At 47.1% G+C, this 17,980-nt stretch overlaps 1 long non-coding RNA gene across 1 annotated transcript; it reads right to left on the bottom strand.

Moving 5' to 3' along the window:
- Positions 1-299: 299 nt before the first annotated feature.
- On the bottom strand, positions 300-12,083 carry LOC134342204 (uncharacterized). The gene is made up of 3 exons (XR_010016965.1): positions 11,765-12,083; positions 1,950-2,116; positions 300-375 (listed from the first exon to the last, which is right to left on the bottom strand). It is a non-coding gene; the product is annotated as an uncharacterized LOC134342204 (long non-coding RNA).
- Between the last annotated feature and the right edge of the window lie 5,897 nt (positions 12,084-17,980).

The raw sequence follows: 17,980 nt of genomic DNA, 5'->3' as shown, positions 1-17,980 counted from the left end.
GGTGTCAGGTCTCTGCCCTGGAACTGTTGGATTGATTCATTACTGATAGTGGATGATCAGCCATGATCACAGTGAGTGACGGTGCTGGCTCGAAGGGCCGAATGGCCTACTCCTGCACCTGTTTTCTATTGTCTATTGCCTCTTTACCAAACAGGGATTCAATGGCCCTGTTTGGTGAAACTTTTCTGTGCCCGTTCGCATCTGTGTAAGTTTCTTCATCTCAACTATTGTGCACAAATGCGACAGAAGTTTAATTATAAAGATCCCAGTGAACATACCTGTAGCCATTCTGATTCTGGCTGACGATTGTTGATTGTCGTCTTCTTGTTTGCACTTCAGTCCCTGTGCAGGACAGCTCCACTTGCTGGCGATGCCCTGAATTACACACAACAAGCAGACAGTGAGTCAGAGAGAGTAGGACTACTTTGCAAATATGACAGTATCTCCATCCCCTGTATCAGAGCAGCAGTTCGCTCAGGGACCAAACATTCCCTGTTAACATCAACTCCCACACCATGTCTGTATGTCTGTCCAGTGATATCTGGTGAATCCTACTGATAAGAGTTACAGAGCAACAGACCAGAGACACAGACCCTTCAGCACAATGAGACAATGCTGACCACAGTCCCCACAGAGATGGTCCCAATTTCCTGTGTGGGGCCCATTTCCCTCCTGGCCTCTTCATTCCAACTTCACATCCCAACTGCTTCTTGAATGATACAATTGTGCTGCCTCATCCACTTCCTCTGGCAGGTCCCTCCACATCGTCACCAGCCTCTGCGTGAAACCGTTGCTGCTTGTGTTGGTTTTACAATCTATTTACCACTCCTCTGCCCATTTAGATACCCTATAAGCTACGATAATCTTCACCATGAGTACCATCTACTAATTTTGTGTCATCCATGAACTTACTGGTCAAGTCTTGTGCACTTGCATTCAAATCATTGCTATCAAATAAAAAAATATCAAATGTCCCAACTTGTAGCTTTGCGGTTCACCACTAGTTCCTTGCCTCCATTGTGAGGAGAAACCTTCAACCAACACTCTTTGCTTGCTACCTTCAAGGCAATTTTTGAATCCATCTAACTTTCTCTCCCTGTACCGCATGGGACCTTATCTTCCAGACCAAGCTGTCATGAGGCACCTTGCCAAAGGCTTTACTGGAGTTAAATGTACAACATCCAGTCCCCCACCCTCATTGACAATCATCCTCAAAAATCTTCAAGAAGTGTTGTTGCACACAACTTCCCATGCACAATGCCATGGTGACTTCTGATCAGTCCCTGTCGAAATAAGTGTTGGTAGATATTCTGTGTGTGACTGGTCCACATTGTGGAAAATCACCTCCTGCAGCTCCCCTTCCATTTTCTCCACTTACCATCAAAAAGCTAAAATGGCAACCCGAAATAAGATTATCCTCCTCCAAATGCTGTCACCAAGTATCCGTTCCAAGGGTTGGCCCAACCCCGATATAACACTCATTGGTCTATAATCCGCAGGATTAAACCCATTTGGTTTATTGAATTACAGAACAACATTTGACAGCCTCCAATCATGTGTTACTACCCCTGCGGCCAGAGAGGATACAATGATCATTGTCGATGCCCCGTAACCTCCCCCCTCACTGTCTCTAGTAACGTGTGTATATTGGTATATTCAATAACACCTCTTTCTTAACATTGAGGAAATGTATTGTATGATAATTGTGACCTAACACAGCCAAGCAAGGAAACATCAGAACTGATAGGAGTTTCAAATCAGCAAGCAATATGCGTGAATGTGCATGGTTTCACAGAGCGATTAGCAATTCTGGAGTGATTGCAACTGGGTCTGACAGAGGCATAACTGGTATCGCTAGGTTTATTCAGTCCCACTCCAGCTATTTTCTACCTTCCTTGGTACGGAAATGTAATGTCTACAGGACCAGCGTTTGGATAAATGAGACTCACCAAACTTTCCCTGACTGAATCAATGGAAACTCTGAGTCAGAGGGGTTCTCTCCGTTTGGTGCTCTCAGTCCTCGGGCTGGTTGATTGTTGCTGTTCCCTTGTCTTCAGTTGTGGTTTTCTTCCAGTCCTGGGCTTTTCTTCCAATATATCTCTCAGCCCAGATCTAACTTTAACCAGAGAGATAATGAAGCATGTTACTATTACAGAGGAGAACGAAGCATTAAACCCATTGAAATTTAAATCTTGAACGCATATATAATGATCCAAGTGAAGAAATCTGGAACCGTCCCTCACACTTTACAAAACCTGACATGGGAACACACACAAAATGTTGAAGAAACTCATCAGACCGGGCAACATCTGTATGTCGACTCTACTCTCTTCCATAGATGCTGCCTGGCCTGCTGAGTTCCTTCAGCATTTTGTGTGTGTTGCTTGGATTTCCAGCATCTTGGAGGAGGAGAAGATGGCGACGCGACGCAGCTTGCATGGCCGCTCCGGTGAATGATATCTGTAATCTGTCAAGTGGGGTGCCGTGCACAATCCTGATTTGATGGAGACAGAGGTGAGACAACAGAGGAACATCTGGAGAAACTTCTGAAATGCCTTTTTCGCTGCCGCTGTTACTGTGTGATCTAGAATCTCCGCAGGGGAAGGCCCCAAATCCTCGGCTTTGCTTGTTGCTCGGCGGCCGGGACGGGGTCGATGCGCTCGGCAGAGATGGTGCTCGGTGCTTGGTGTCAAAGGGCTGGTCGGAAGCTCGAAGTTTTCGGACGGACTCAGAGTCGGCTGTGGTCGGGTGCTTCCAGGCATCGACAGTTGTCGGTGCCCAGTGGCTTATGGTAGAGAGAGTTTCTCCCTTCTGGCGTCTGCACTCGGAGACTATCCGGAGTCGATCGGAGCTTTGAGACTTTTTGTTTTACCATTCCCATGGTCTGCCCTTCATCAAAATATGGTATTACTTTGCACTGCTGTAACTATATGTTATAATTATGTGGTCTTGTCAGTGTTAGGCCTTGGTTTGTCTTGTTTTTTTTGTGATATCACTCTGGAGGAACATTGTATCATTTCTTAATGCATACATGCATTTCTAAATGACGATAAACGAGAACTGAGTGTCCTCATAATCTAATCTGAAGATTTTCTCTTGTTTGTGATGGGATACAAAGAAGTCATCGTTGATTCATGGTATAAGATACAAGTCATAACACATAGGAGTAGAATTAGGTGATACGGTCATTCTAGTCTGCTCCATAATCAACCATGAAGGATTATTTTTCCAACACCGTATTCTTGCTTCACTGCTATAACCCTGGACCTAATTAGCAATCCAGAACATGAATATACCCAACGACAGCCTCCACCACCCTCTGTGGTATCAAATTCCACAGGTCAACCAACATTTGACTAAAGTAATTGTTCTCGTCTCAGTTATAAAGTGATGCTTCTTTATCCTGAGGCTGCACTCTCAGATCCCAGACTCTGTCTAATCGAGACATCCTCTCCTTTCCCACTGTATCCAGGCTTGTTGGTGTAAATAATCACCCCCGCCCTACCTTCCCGACCCCCCCCCCCGCCCACCAAACCCCAATCACCATCCCTCTGCCCTCTGAACTCCACTGAACACAGGCCCAGGGTCATCAAATGCTCCACATGCATAAAGCCTGTCATTCCTCAGTAACAACTGTACTGAACACATTTCCAGGAAGAACAGGGCAATTGGTACCTGGATAATTTACTGAGGAAAGCTCTGGTTTCTTTACTGTTCTACTAATTTATCACAAAACAAGCGCTGGTACGCTGGTCCATTTCCAGCCTATTTAAAGTCTTCCACAGTGAATGTAATTAAGAGAAAATGGAATTATAGAAACACTCAGCAGGTAAGGGACTGCCGTGGAGGGAGGAACGAAGTTAACAATTCAGTTTCCTAACCATTCGTCAGAACAGATTCAAATATCATCCAGTTTTTCGTGGAAATTTTGGGTTGTTCTCCTTGGAGCGGTGTGGACTGAGGGGAAATCTGGTAGAGGTTTATAAGATTATGGGAGGGATGGGTAGAGTAGACAGTAATTTTTTGCTGTTTAGAAATATCTAATACCAGTGGACACCATTGAAGTTGTGAGGGAGTAGATGCCAGTGATTTGCCGCGGTGTTCCTGCCATTTCCGATTCACAAACTAAGGTGAAACTGGAACCTAATGACCCTCTGCTGGGGCCGGAGCTCGGGTTGGTTCCCCGGTCTGTAGATTGTGAGAGAATACAGATACACTTCAACTTGTCCCCGGCAGCTAAACTGAGCAAATTTGATCACAATCTTATTGTTGTGTGGGACATTGTCAAGAACAGTTTGCTGCTAAGTTTCCCGCAGTGTAGCAGGCACAAAATGTAACATTATAAAGTAGAAAATGCTGGGAGATCAGTACATCAGACGACATCTGTGAAAGGAGAAATGGTGGAAGACCTGGTAACAGAAGTGGAACTTTTCAAGATGCTGCCGACCTGCTGAGCGTTTCCAGTATTTTTTCGTTCTTACTTTAAATTTCCTGCAACTGTATTTTTTTTTCTGTTCATTTTAATGCACAGATACCGATTGCAAAATGTCAGCAACACCTCAAACTGTGCAAATGCCACCCCACCCCCGCTGGTTTGTTAGTTCTGAGTTCATTCTGACCCTGGCGTAATACATTCCATACAGTCAATGCTCACAGCATCCTTTCCTCCCACTGTCATTCTGTCACATTTTCTCCCGAAGCCACTGTCTCTACGCTGAGAGGCGGTGAACACAGATCGATAAAAATTTGCAACACTCCTTGCAGCTCTGAAGACAGGATTTTCACTGTAATTCGGTACATGTAAAAAAAAAACGATTTTAATTATGTGGAAATATTAGACAGCCTGGGTTGCTCCTTTGGAAATTCTGGAGGGAGTATACGCACTTCCGAGAAACACAGATACATGGAAAATAAGACTTAATTCTCGCAATAATAGGGTCATATACCGGAAAACATTGGCTGCATTTCGGCACGTCTTAGCCATGCAAAGAAGAAGGAAATAAACTTCCCAGTCCCCTGAGAGAACGTGAGGGATCCGGATGTCACTGTCCTACCTGTCTAGTAGTCTCTAAACTTCACTAGTGTATCTGCCTCCACCACTGACTCAGGCAGTGCATTCCACGCACCAACCACTCTCTGAGTAAAAAACCTTCCTCTAATATGCCCCTTGAACTTCCCACCCCTTACCTTAAAGCCATGTCCTCTTGTATTGAGCAGTGGTGCCCTGGGGAAGAGGCACTGGCTATCCACTCTATCTATTCCTCTTATTATCTTGTACAACGCTATCATGTCTCCTCTCATCCTCCTTCTCTCCAAAGAGTAAAGCCCTAGCTCCCTTAATCTCTGATCATAATGCATACTTTCTAAACCAGGCAGCATCCTGGTAAATCTCCTCTGTACCCTTTCCAATGCTTCCACATCCTTCCTGTAGTGAGGTGACCAGAACTGGACACAATACTCCAAGTGTGGCCTAACCAGAGTTTTATAGAGCTGCATCATTACATCGCGACTCTTAAACTCTATCCCTCGACTTATGAAAGCTAACACCCCATAAGCTTTCTTAACTACCCTATCCACCTGTGAGGCAACTTTCAGGGATCTGTGGACATCTACCCCGAGATCCCTCTGCTCCTCCACACTACCAAGTATCCTGCCATTTACTTTGTACTCTGCCTTGGAGTTTGTCCTTCCAAAGTGTACCACCTCACACTTCTCCGGGTTGAACTCCATCTGCCACTTCTCAGCCCACTTCTGCACCATATCAATGTCTCTCTGCAATCTTTGACAATCCTCTACACTATCTACAATTCCACCAACCTTTGTGTCGTCTGCAAACTTGCCAACCCACCCTTCTACCCCCACATCCAGGTCGTTAATAAAAATCATGAAAAGTAGAGGTCCCAGAACAGATCCTTGTGGGACACCACTAGTCACAATCCTCCAATCTGAATGTACTCCCTCCACCACCACCCTGTGCCTTCTGCAGGCAAGCCAATTCTGAATCCACCTGGCCAAACTTCCCTGGATCCCATGCCTTCTAACTTTCTGAATAAGCCTACCGTGTGGAACTTTGTCACATGCCTTACTAAAATCCATATAGATCACATCCACTGCACTACCCTCATCTATATGCCTTGTCACCTCCTCAAAGAACTCTATCAGGCTTGTTAGTCACGATCTGCCCTTCACAAAGCCATGCTGACTGTCCCTGATCAGACCATGATTCTCTAAATGCCTATGGATCCTATCTCTAAGAATCTTTTCCAACAGCTTTCCCAGCACAGACGTAAGGCTCACTGGTCTATAATTACCCGGACTATCCCTACTAACTTTTTTCAACAAGGGAACAGCATTCGCCTCCCTCCAATCCTCCGGTACCACTCCCGTGGACAACGAGGACATAAGGATCCTAACCTTCTCTGTCTGCAAGAACACAACAGGCCGAACGGCCGCTTCCAGTCTGCTGGAAATATGTAAAACAATTATCGACCACAGGCATCGATCCAGGTGAAACTTGGATCCGAAACCGGACCGTGCGATGGGAGTAATGTTCCCCAGGTACAAATCAATGGATGAGTTTAGTCCCGGCATCATCACTTCATCGCTGTCCTGGGACCAGAACCCAGGTGCTGAGCGGCGGCTCATCTCGAGCGGTTCGGTGTGAAGGTGCCACGACCCCGCCCGACCCGGGCAGGATGTGTCCAGGAAGCAGGACGAGGCTACCTCGTCCTGGCCGCAGAAACAAACAAAGCTGAGGAGTCAGAGGCCTTCTCCTCCGGAGATACCGGACCAGACAGTAGAAGCGGCAGCGAAGCGGGCATTTCAGAAGTTTCTCCTGATGTTCCTCCGTGCTCTCACATCTGTCTCCAACAAATGAGAATTGTGCACGGTACCCTACTTATCAAATACAGATATCATTCACCGGGGAGGCCGCGCACGCTGCGTTGCTCCGCCATCTTCTCCTCCTTCCTCAAATATTTAAAGGGAATCTGAGCAGCAACTACTTCACTGAGAGGGTGGTGCGAATGTGGATGCGGGTTCAATTGCAGCGTTTAAGAGAAGTTTGTATGGGCACATGGACGAGGGAGGTATTAATATCTGTGGTATGGGTGCACGGAGATGGTGTCAGGCAGAAAATGGCACCGACTAGATGGGCTCAAAGCCCTGTTTCTGTGCTGTAAGAGAATGCATTACATTGTGCGTCCTACACAAGTCCATTAATCCAGGAGAGTTAAATTATTCCAAATAAATGTTCTAAAAAACACTGCAAATGCAAGAAGCACTCAACAGATAAAGAATATCTGTGGAGAGGAAGAAAGTTAATGCTTCACCTCCAACACCCTGTGTCAGAATGGCTTCAAACAATTTCTGATTTGATTTCAGGTCTCCAGCATCTTGAGTGTTTCTTTAATATCCAGCTGCTCACAGATAGGCGACAGTGAGTGGGAATTTCCAAACACGGTGAGAATACTGAACTCGAGTTGATAACCAACGATGTAAACACTGAACAGCTCATTTCATGTACTCAGTACCCCTGTGTATTGAGATTACATCTCAGGTCTATTCGATCTCTCTGCTTGTTTCTATCTGTGGCCATTCAGCCCCTCTAACCATCAACAAGATGGTGGCTGCTCTCCCATCTCAGCCACATGTTTCTGCCAGATCGTTATTTCCTCGATACCTTCGGTCTCCACACATCTGCCGGCCTCTGTTTTATGTGAGGACGATCACTGAGTCTTCACCAGCCTCTGTGGTGGGGATTTACAGACATTCACCACCCTCGGAGTGGAGACATTTCCCCTCATCTCAGTCCCGGACAGTCCACCCCCTTTTTCAGAGACTGGGATCCCTGGTTCAACCGGTAATGATGTTGTGCATTTCAATGTGGTCACCTCTCAGTCCTCGATTCTCTAAATAAAGGGGTTATCACATTTGATCTTTCTTCATATGATGACCCCACCACTCCAGGGATTAGTCTGGTGAATCTTCATTGCACTCTCCATAACAAATACTCTCCAACCTCTTTGTTAATCCTCTATGGAATTAATTTCCATCTTCTGCAGCCCCGTGTTGCCCCAACCACTCACCTCCCACCCCCGTCACTATTTCCACCTTCCCACCTCCCCCCTCACCTGGATCCACCTCTCACTCCCCAGCTCTTGCCCCATCCCCACCCCTCACTTCTCTTCTCAATTTCCCATCTACTCTCAGTCTTAAATATCCACGACCTGGCTCCGCAGCTGCCTCTGCTAATTTCACAAATCCACTACACTCTGGCTAAAGAAATTTCTCTGCATCTGTTTTAAATAGACGCCCCTCTATTCTGAGGCCGATTCCCCATTTTAATTGTGTGGAAATTGACCGCCTGGGTGGCTGATTGGGATCTTCCACCGGGAGAGTTATGTGAAATGTATCATTGAGGAGCCCAGATAGTTGGAAAATAAATGAATAAATGGCCGACAGCTCGAGTAAGTTAACGAGACTCACTGCCCGACATTAGACCTCCCGATTCAACACTGGTCTCAGTACTCACTGATGGGAAACTGATCTCTCCCCTGGAGGACCCTCTCCCTCTCCGGATTCCGCAGACGATCCGCTTCAACAACGAGCGGGAAAAAAACACCGACCATTCGGGGGCTGTGAACATGCGCATGCGCAGAGTGATTATAGTGCAATTAGAGCAGAGGGATCCCCAGGGAGCAAATTCCAGTGACCCACCAGTCTCCGTGGGGAAAAAGAAACGCCCCTCACAACTCCTTTAACCTACGCCCCTCCCAACCTTCAACCCAAATAAATGGCCTCTTATCTTTGACATTTCAACCCTGGGAAAAGGATATTGTCTACCTACTCTATCGATGTCTCTCATAAACTTATAAGCGTCTGTCAAGTCTCACCCCAGACTGCGTGGGTCCAGAGAAAACAACACAAGTTTGTCCAACGTCTCGTAGCAGCTCATGCCCTCTAATCCAGGCAATATCCTGGCAAACCTCTTCTGCAGCCTCTCCAAAGTCCCGACATGCTCCCTAGAATGGGGCAACCAGAAATGTATGAAACATTCCAGATGTGGTCTAACTAGAGTTTTATAAAGCTGCGACACAACTTCCCGACTCTTGAACTCAATGCATCAACTAATAAAGACAACGACGCCATTTCCCTTCTTAACCACCCGATCAATCTGTGCAGTGTCTTTCAGGGAGATATGAACCTGGAGTCAAAGATCCCTCTGATCATCAACACTGTTCAGGGTTTTTGCATTTAACAGTGTACTGTCCCTCTACATTCGACCTACCGAGTTGCCAAGGTGATCATCACTAATCAAATCTCACTGGGTTGTCTCAGGTCCTGTTGAATGCATCGCCAAGTGTACAAGTACGGGAAGGTACGGGGACAGAGAAACACTGACTTGCAGCAGCATCACAGGCAAGTACAGTCAGATAACACACAGAACACAAATTATACGATTCTCTGTCAGTAACAATATAGAAATATGGTTTACGTCATCCTGCTAACAGGACCAGAACAACAGGGGCTGAGCGGCGGCTCATCTCAGACGGTTCGGTGTGAAGGTCTCACAACCCGGACCGACCCTGGCAGATTCTGACAAGGAAGCGAGGCGAGGCCGCCAGTTCGGGAAAGGTCATCCCCTCCCCCTTCAGGTTTCACCGATCACCTTGTGTTTCTCTCTCCCTCCCCCACCCCCGCCTTTTATTCTCCAGTCCTGCCGAAGGGTCTCGGCCCATAACGTCCGAATTCACTCTCACTAGGGAATGATCAAAGTCGCTTTAACCCTTTTTTTCCAGCAGGGAAACCGATAATATCTATACCGTGATATAGGAGACACCACTTACATCTGATGCTATTACCAGATGGTGTTCGGTGCGGTCCCGACTTCCCGGATGAGCGACAATGGACTTTCACAATCAGTGTGCTTAACCTGCACAGACAGTTCAGTCTGAGATGAGGCATAAATTGACATTTCCGGGCATTAATGGGCGCTAAATAACTCGTAAATCACCTGACAACAGGTGGCTGACAGATGACCAAATGGTCTCAGCGTGATCCCGGGAGCGCGAGGGTAACGAGCTCCGCGAGAGCGCGCGTGTCGGGCAGTGGGCGGGGCGGGGCGGTGAGCGAGAGCCCCAGGGAGTCTGCACCGGGATTAACAGGGAACGGGGAGCGTGTCTCTCGGTCCGATACCGTGCTGTCCAGCACTCCGAGTTAGTCAAAAAAATCCGACCCCCTAGTACAGCTGGGGCAAGTAAATAACGTACAAAGCTGGACGTAAAGAATTAATGCTTGTTTTCAGTTCAAATACATAAATAATATCCTATCTCCCTTCGCATGCAGTCATTGTACCAGTTTATACTAATTAAATTGTCAGAGATTTTCTGGTCAGCGGACCAACACGCATCACTGGACCACACGGGCCCTCGAAACGGCTGCTGCAGATCATGAAATCATGGCTGATTCGATCTAAAAGTTCATTCCCTCTTCCCCCACGGAATACTTCAAACCCGCCGTTCATCAAGAATCTCGGCCTTTTACAGAATCAACGACTTTGCTTCCACTGACGATTGACGAGAAGAGTTCAAATTGCACACAATCGACACAGGAACAATAAATGTATTGGTCTGAAATAAGAAACTCTGAAAACGGAGCATGTGTTTACCGTGCAGCTCTCGCACGCTTGCTTTGAAACAGGAGGCCGTTGTTCTAGAGCTTATCTTAATCTTTACCTAACCTGGAGAAAATATAAATCATGTAAGCAGGGAACAGTTGGAACACGAAAGGCTCCACAGCCAGAAGGGGCTTTAAAAAACAAATATCCTCTTGATCGCTGATCCAATGCACAGACAACTGGTTGTTTGGAAATAAAGATCGGAAATAAATATCAGAAGCTGAATTATTTCCACCTTAGTTCTCCAAGAATATTCTAACAGTGTTGAGGCTGTGTATCGTTTCTTACAAATAACCTGGCCCACCGCCCCACACAGATCTCTCGTAACCATGGTAACACACTCAACACTGGAGGAACTCAGCAGGTCAGGCTGCTCTACGGATGGGTGTAAACAGTCGACGTTACGGACCGAGTCCCTTCATCAGGACTGGAATGGAAAGGGGAAGCGGGCAGATAATTGACTGATTTGGAAGGTGCGGCTTCTTGTTCTGTGAGACTCGGTGCTCAGGGTCTGCGTGCAGGCAGCTGCCTGTCCGTGTACATTCCTCAGAACAGGGAGCGGCCGTTCCGCTGAAATCAAATCCAAACCGGTTCGACCAAACACTGTTGTTCAAATGTGAAGAAAATTTAACGCTTTCTGCTACAGGGAAGAGCGATTGAACCAATGATGTGATATAAAGTACATTAGGTGTGGGCTCGAAGGTCGACTGTACTCTTTTCCATAGATGCTGCCCGGCCTGTAGAATTCTTCCAGCATTTTGTGCGTGTTGCTCGGATTTCCAGTATTCGCTGACTTTATCTTGTTTGAGAGAGATCAGTGACGGTTCACTGCCCCATGGGATAATTCATATATCACTACCGGGGTGAAAGATGCCTTCTGCTCGCACTCAGTAGAAATCACCCTGGAGAGTATTTCTGGTTGACGGCAACGATGTCGTTTCTCTTAGTCCATTTGGACAGTAATTGACTCGTTAACATGAACATGTCAGGGCTCCCTTCTCCCACTAAATTCACTCCCGAACCCGACCAAACACGAGCCTCGCTGTAACTGCTGAATAATTGTACAGAATCATAGACAACACTTACCTCTGATGTTGTAACCAGACGGCGTTCAGTGTGATCCCTGGAGATCACAGTCTGACTACCCGGGTGACCGACAATGTTCCTGCACCGGTGTGCTCACCCTGTACGGAGAGTTGAGTCTGATCTGCCGCTCCCGAGGCCACTCGGCTGTGATGTGTCCGTCGCTCATTACAAATGGACAGGGCCGGGTGAGCCGGGGTAGAGCGGGACTGCCGCAGTCCGGGTCACACTGACTCTCACCGGCTCAGGACCGGTCTGACAGCGGGAGGAGGCGGGAGTGGGATCAATGTAGCAACCCTAAAGAGGAAAACAAACCGGCTGCGTTAACCTTTCTGTCCGGATTTCCGTGTCGATCTCTCCTTTTTCTTTCATCGCAACCAGTGGGGCGGAGTTTCTCTGTTTAACTCAGCAAGTCCCAGGCTGCGGATTTGATCCAGTCCGGGTTCTGGGAGGGTCTGAGCTCCGTCCCGTGTGTAAACTGGACTGTCCGGCGTAGGTACAGTTTCAGCTCAAACGTTCCTCGCCTGTTCAGTACAGGGAGTGTCTTTCTGCTGAAACTAAACCAAACGAATTCGACTGGAAAAAAATCTGGGAAAGATTATTGTATTTCCATCCGGACAACTCTTGTCACAAGAAACCCCTCGCCCACGGTTAACAACGGGTTTCATTTCACAAGCAGTAATTGTTGATCCACACCCCGCCGGAAATACTTGTGGAATTTGTTTCTCTTTAAAGGCATTTATTCCAAATGGCAAGAAGTTTTACCGAGGGAGGGAGTGACGCACTGACTGAAATTTCACTTATGTTTAAATGGCCGACAGGGAGGGAATGATGCTTTGATTGAAAATGAGCACGGAGGGACGGGGGAGTTGTGTGCTGATTAAAAAGGAAGCCTGACTCCCCTCTATCTCCTGACCTAACCCTCACTCTCCCCATCCCTCTACCCATCTACCCTATCTATACTCCTCATGATTTTGCAGACCTCCGGTAAATCTCCCCCAAATGTTCTGCGTTCCAAGCAACAAAGTCGTGACCTATTCAATCTTCCCTTATAACTCGGCCCACCAATCACGGAAACAACATCCTTGTAAATTCCCGGTATACTCTGTCACCCCTATTTACATTTTTCCTGTGGGTATGTTACGTAAGCTGCACACGATACTCCAGATTAGGCCTCATAACCATCTTAAATCATGCAATCTGCTGTACTGAATACTTAAATTTATGAAGACCGGAGTGCCAAATATCTCTTTATTACCTTATCCAGGTGTGCAGTCACTTTCAATGAATTGTGCACCTGCATTCCCGGAAGCTTTTGTTCTACGGCACTCCTCAGTTCCCTACCGTACACTGTGTAAGACCTCCTCTGGTTGATCCTACCGGTGCAACAGCTCGCAGGCTGCATTCAATTCCATCTGCCATTATCAGCCCATTTTACACCTGATGCAGATCCCGCTACAAACTCTGATAGTCTTCCTCGCTTCAAATACACCCCAAACCACGGTGCCATCCGCAAACTTGCTGATTCGTTTCATCTAATTATCATCGAGATCATTGATATAGAATCATGACAACAACCGATATCAGCACTGATGCCTGCGGTATTCCACCAGTCACAGGTTTCCAGTCAGAGAGGTTACTATCTGCTACCACTATTTGCCTTCCTCCTCCATGCCAATGTCTACTCCCATTTACTACCTCACCTTGATTGCCAAGAGAATTAACTTTCTTGGCCAACATCCTACGCGGGACCTTGTCAAATGCCTAGCTAAAGTCCATGTAGACAATATCTATTGCCTTGCCTTCATCAACTTTCCTGGTAACATTTCTTGAACCTCAATAAGATTTTCTAGAACATACAAAGTCATGTTGGATATCCCTAATCAGCCCTGTTTTTTTAAGTACTCGTATGTCCAGCCCTTCCAATATCTTCACAAGACTGATATCAGGTGCACTGATTTAATTTCCTGGCTTAATTCTGGAGCCTTTTTTAAACAGCGTATCAAAATTAGCTGTCCTCCAGTCCTCTGGTATCTCCCCTGTCTTTGAGAATAACATAAACATATCGGCTACTTCCCTACAATTTCCGCACTCGCCTCCATCGGAGTCCGAGGGATCAACCTGTCAGTCGCTGGGGATTTATACACTCGAATTTGCCCAATATGTCAAACATCCATGGCTTCACTTCTCCTTTGCTTAACTTCTATAGATTCTTTTCCCGAGTGAACACAGAAGCAAAAATCCACTTAAGAACTCCTATACCTTCTTAGTTTCCATGCATACATGACCATTCTGATAATCTAGACGATAAATTGCGCCCACTGCAATCATTTTGCTTTTAAGATATCTGTATAATCCCTCTCCTTGTCAGCTAGGACAACCGTACGCAACCCTATAGCCTTCCTGGTTTCTTTCCTCAATGTTATCTTGATTTTCCTCGACTCCATAATTGCATCATCTTTTTCCCTTCCTGCCTACACCTGTTATGCACCTATATTTTTCTCTGTACCAGGGCCTCAATATCTCTTGAAAAACTGGTAGATTTACCTTTTATTCGGACAGGCACATTGAAGTCTACAAATTTTATCTTTCAGGGTCTCCCACTTACCAAGTACACATTTGCCAGAATATAGCCAATTCACACTAGTCAGATCCTTTCTGATACCATCAGAAGTGTTCTTTCTCCAATTTAGAATCTCAACCCCTGGAGCAGAGCTATCATTGTCCACACTTCCTTTGAATCTGATGACATTGTGTTCACCGATGCAAAGAGTTTCCCAACACAGACTTCTGTTACGTGTCCTGTCCCAGTCCCTAATGGGAGATCAAATATCACAATTGTGTTTTTGGGACTTCAATGTGCTGATTGACGAAACTTTCCTGAAGACATTTGTCAAATACATGAGTACATCTACTCAATATACAGCATGAGAGTTCTCGTCCGTATATGGAAGGTTAAAATGAAAATATAACGAATTATGTTTCTTCCAATATTCTCTGACGTCTACTAATTTGTTCCACTAAATCCCGCAGACCCTTAGGTGGTCTGTAAGACAGACCCATTAACATGGTCAACAATTTTTATTTCTCCGATCTACCCATAAAACCTCACGAGATGAGTTCTCTCATCAGTCTTTATTGCACACTGCTGTGACATTTTCCCTGCGTACCGAAGCCACCCGCTACCCTTTAACCTCTCCGGCTCTGTCGTGTCTAAAACAACGGAACCACAGATGCTGGAAAATCAAGCAATACACACAAATTGCTGATGGAACTCAGCAGGCCAGGCAGCATCAATAGGAAGAAATACAGTCGACGTTTCGGGCCGAGACCCTTCGTCAGGACTAACCAGAACCACAGGATATCGAGCTGCCAGTCTCTATAATGGTGACGATATCATAATTCCATGTGTTGATCCATAATCTAAGCTCATCTGCCTTTCCTTCAATACTTGTTGCATTGAAATACACGCAGCTCAGAACAATAATCACAACATGTTTAACCTTCGATTCCTGACTTTGCTGAGGTCTTAACAACATCTGTTTGAGAAGCTTGGATAGGTACATGGATGGGAGGGGATGGACGGCAGGTCAATGGGTCTCGACGGATTAACAGTTCGACACGGCGGCCTGGAACTGTGCACAGAAAACTCCCGGTGTGGGAAAGGGAGAATAGGAATCATTCGCAGTAAAGCAGCCGGTTGCTAAAAAAAAAAATCACCATATGGGATTGGAGACCCGGAAACGTGCGTGGTAAACACCCCCGCTGTGGAATACCACGACCGGCAACCACAATCTCTACGGTAGATTTGTACAGTGACTTGTGATCAGCTATGATCAACATCCTTGCCACTGTGGATGAATAAATATTTAATCCAATACTTCTGGCCTCCCTCACTCGTCTTTGCCTCCTCACCACCGCTCTTCACCCTGTTCTCTTCTCCATGTCTCTGCCTCACCCTCCACACTCGCCCCGCTCTACTCACTACCCATCAACCTCGCCGTCCTTTCTCATCATCCCCCCTAGTGCTCACCCTCCTACCCCTCCGCACCCCACACTTTAACTCCTTCTACCTCAATCCCGTCTCCCTGACTGCTCTGTTATTGATGTCATTCTCACTCGCCCGTCTTTCCTCATCGCCCAACTCGGTCACACATCCTCCTCAATGCACAGCCCACCGCCCCTCCCTACTCACTGCTGATATCACTCACACCTCCCTCCTTGCCAGCCTAGTCACACCCCTCCTTACTTGCTGCCCCCCTCGCTCACCCATTCCTCCTTCGACATCCCACTCGCTCACCCTTCCTTGGATACCACTCATTCCACCTTCCCCTCCTATTCTCCTTAACCCTATCTCCTACTCCCTCACTCTCCCCACCATTTACTCCTTCCGCACTCTAACTCCTATTCTCCTTAACCCTATCTCCTACTCCCTCACTCTCCCCACCATTTACTCCTTCCGCACTCTAACTCCTATTCTCCTTAACCCTATCTCCTACTCCCTCACTCTCCCCACCATTTACTCCTTCCGCACTCTAACTCCTATTCTCCTTAACCCTATCTCCTACTCCCTCACTCTCCCCACCATTTACTCCTTCCGCACTCTAACTCCTATTCTCCTTAACCCTATCTCCTACTCCCTCACTCTCCCCACCATTTACTCCTTCCGCACTCTAACTCCTATTCTCCTTAACCCTATCTCCTACTCCCTCACTCTCCCCACCATTTACTCCTTCCGCACTCTAACTCCTATTCTCCTTAACCCTATCCCCTACTCCCTGTCGCTCCCTCACTCTCCCCACCATTTACTCCTTCCGCACTCTAACTCCTATTCTCCTTAACCCTATCTCCTACTCCCTCACTCTCCCCACCATTTACTCCTTCCGCACTCTAACTCCTATTCTCCTTAACCCTATCTCCTACTCCCTCACTCTCCCCACCATTTACTCCTTCCGCACTCTAACTCCTATTCTCCTTAACCCTATCTCCTACTCCCTGTCGCTCCCTCACTCTCCCCACCATTTACTCCTTCCGCACTCTAACTCCTATTCTCCTTAACCCTATCTCCTACTCCCTGTCGCTCCCTCACTCTCCCCACCATTTACTCCTTCCGCACTCTAACTCCTATTCTCCTTAACCCTATCTCCTACTCCCTGTCGCTCCCTCACTCTCCCCACCATTTACTCCTTCCGCACTCTAACTCCTATTCTCCTTAACCCTATCTCCTACTCCCTGTCGCTCCCTCACTCTCCCCACCATTTACTCCTTCCGCACTCTAACTCCTATTCTCCTTAACCCTATCTCCTACTCCCTGTCGCTCCCTCACTCTCCCCACCATTTACTCCTTCCGCACTCTAACTCCTATTCTCCTTAACCCTATCTCCTACTCCCTGTCGCTCCCTCACTCTCCCCACCATTTACTCCTTCCGCACTCTAACTCCTATTCTCCTTAACCCTATCTCCTACTCCCTGTCGCTCCCTCACTCTCCCCACCATTTACTCCTTCCGCACTCTAACTCCTATTCTCCTTAACCCTATCTCCTACTCCCTGTCACTCCCTCACTCTCCCCACCATTTACTCCTTCCGCACTCTAACTCCTATTCTCCTTAACCCTATCTCCTACTCCCTCACTCTCCCCACCATTTACTCCTTCCGCACTCTAACTCCTATTCTCCTTAACCCTATCTCCTACTCCCTCACTCTCCCCACCATTTACTCCTTCCGCACTCTAACTCCTATTCTCCTTAACCCTATCTCCTACTCCCTGTCGCTCCCTCACTCTCCCCACCATTTACTCCTTCCGCACTCTAACTCCTATTCTCCTTAACCCTATCTCCTACTCCCTCACTCTCCCCACCATTTACTCCTTCCGCACTCTAACTCCTATTCTCCTTAACCCTATCTCCTACTCCCTGTCGCTCCCTCACTCTCCCCACCATTTACTCCTTCCGCACTCTAACTCCTATTCTCCTTAACCCTATCCCCTACTCCCTGTCACTCCCTCACTCTCCCCACCATTTACTCCTTCCGCACTCTAACTCCTATTCTCCTTAACCCTATCTCCTACTCCCTGTCGCTCCCTCACTCTCCCCACCATTTACTCCTTCCACCTTCCCCTCCTATTCTCCTTAACCCTATCTCCTACTCCCTGTCACTCCCTCACTCTCCCCACCATTTACTCCTTCCGCACTCTAACTCCTATTCTCCTTAACCCTATC

This window comes from Mobula hypostoma, unplaced genomic scaffold (genome assembly GCF_963921235.1).
Source record: "Mobula hypostoma unplaced genomic scaffold, sMobHyp1.1 scaffold_88, whole genome shotgun sequence".
In the NCBI taxonomy this organism is placed as follows: domain Eukaryota; kingdom Metazoa; phylum Chordata; class Chondrichthyes; order Myliobatiformes; family Myliobatidae; genus Mobula; species Mobula hypostoma.
Note: the sequence above shows the minus strand (reverse complement) of the source record. Positions and strands in the feature narration are given on the sequence as shown.